The sequence below is a fragment of the Scylla paramamosain genome, unplaced genomic scaffold (assembly GCF_035594125.1).
Source record: "Scylla paramamosain isolate STU-SP2022 unplaced genomic scaffold, ASM3559412v1 Contig120, whole genome shotgun sequence".
Classification (NCBI taxonomy): Eukaryota; Metazoa; Arthropoda; class Malacostraca; order Decapoda; family Portunidae; genus Scylla; species Scylla paramamosain.
In genome coordinates, this window is record NW_026973785.1 from 67,663 (window position 1) to 70,000 (window position 2,338).

A 2,338-nucleotide genomic window follows, 5' to 3' on the forward strand; every position below is an offset into this window, starting at 1 on the left:
CCATTGTTTGTGTTGGTGGTGTTGCTGGGTTTGTTTGCTGTGGAACACTGCGCCGGTTCTGTGTTATCCCGAGGGCCGCCTTTTCTCTCGCGATGTTCGCCGAGGCGAGAGTGATTCCCTTGTTGGTTTGAGGAGCTGGCATCAGTGCGGGTGACTGGCTGCGTGGCCGAGGCGAGGAGCTGCGGCTGGTGGGTGGCTGCTGGAGTGCTGACCGCTTCTTGCACACTTTGGCCACAACTTGTTCCGATAGTGTGGTGATGTCTTCCGACGGTATTTGTTTTCCCAGCATGGAGACGAGGGCAGTGGCAAACGTCTGGAACATCGCCTGCAGGTCCTGCTTGGAGAGAGTGATGTGTTCTGTTTGTCGAGTTGGTGGTCGTGATGCGTTGATTCGCTGTCGTGGCCTGCTGCCTGTCCTTGGTTGCTGTGCTGCTGTTCCTAGTGTTCCTAGTGCTGGAAAATCGGCGTTTGCTGTCATGTTTGGAGTCTGTTGTGGCTGTGCTGGTTGTTGTGGCTGTGCTGGTTGGCTGCCCAGGTCGAAGTGGCCGCCAGAGCTGGGCCATTGGTGGTGGCGAGAGAGGGGCGATGTCGAGTCATCCACTGGTGTTGGGAGGCCTTCTGAACATCGACTAACTCTCTCCTGGCTGTGCAGCTTTTGTTCCAGGCGTGATGTGGACGGTGGCAGTTGGGACACTTCGCTGTCGTTGTGCCTCCTTCTTTGTGCATCTTGATGCATTTTTCTGTCTCGTGGCTGCCGGCGCAGATTCCGCATTTCGTTGGTGGTGTACAGTTTTCTCAGTTGAAAAGTGGTATATATATTAGCGTGCCTACTCAGGATCAGGAGTCGCCACCTCAGCGAGCGTCCTGATTGGTCCAGACGCGCTCTGGGCCGATCTGATCTCGCGTATATATAGCCGTTTTTCCCAAAATTCACTACTTGCTCGCAGAGCTACCGACGAGGTTAGAGTACTCGCGCTCCTCATTTATCACCAACAACAACAACTACTACTACTACTACTACTACCACAACATCCATTATCATGTCTGGACGCGGCAAGGGAGGAAAGGTGAAGGGAAAGTCAAAGTCCCGTTCCAGTCGTGCTGGACTCCAGTTCCCGGTCGGCAGGATTCATCGCCTTCTAAGGAAAGGCAACTACGCCGAGCGCGTGGGTGCTGGTGCCCCCGTGTACCTTGCGGCAGTTATGGAGTACCTGGCTGCTGAAGTCCTTGAGCTTGCCGGCAATGCCGCCCGTGACAACAAGAAGACTCGCATCATCCCACGTCACCTGCAGCTGGCCATCCGCAACGACGAGGAACTTAACAAGCTCCTCTCCGGAGTCACCATTGCACAGGGTGGCGTGCTGCCCAACATTCAGGCCGTGCTCCTTCCCAAGAAGACTGAGAAGAAGTAAATAAAGGGCCTCCCTCCCCTTCAGCCAATATCACCATCAATCCGGCTCCTCTTCGGAGCCACACGTTCAAACATCTAGAGAGTTGTGTAGACTATACTGGTATATCAATAATAAGCAAGTAGTGTATTTATTTTCGAGTTAGTTATTTGTTATTATTATTATTATTATTTAGTCAGGCACGCAAGTGACCGAGAATAAATATGTATACTATATTTCTACTAATGTACCTGCTGTGTGTCACAGTGGAGAGTTGATTAGATGTGTTGCCTATTGTGATATGTTGAGCGTCTTTTTCATCTCAATGTATATTTTGTTTTATGAGAAACTGAGAACGATGAGGGGCGTGATCATTGAAATAAGTCAATGATAATAATAATAATAATAATAATAATAATAATAATAATAATAATAATAATAATAATAATAATAATGATAATAATAATAATAATAATAATAATAATAATAATGATAATAATAATAATACTTGGAGAAGACCTGATGAAGTGAGAAAGATGGTTATAATTAATAATGGTTTCTTTTCTTAGCTCAGATAGTGATAGTGAACATGGTTATGAGAAAGTAGTAGTAATAATAGTAGTCTATGGTCCTTCTTTCTTTTCATGTTTGTGGACCTTAAAAAGGTCCGGGAGATGATGTTATTCAATGATGATAATGCAAGCTGAATAGCTGGCACCATCTCAATAATGGAGCGATTTAACCACCAAATCCGTACAGGGTACGGCCCTGACGCTTGAGGGCGTAGACAACGTCCATGGCAGTAACGGTCTTACGCTTGGCGTGCTCGGTATAGGTGACAGCATCCCTGATAACGTTCTCAAGGAACACCTTGAGCACCCCACGAGTCTCCTCGTAGATGAGACCAGAGATGCGCTTGACGCCACCTCGGCGAGCTAGACGACGGATAG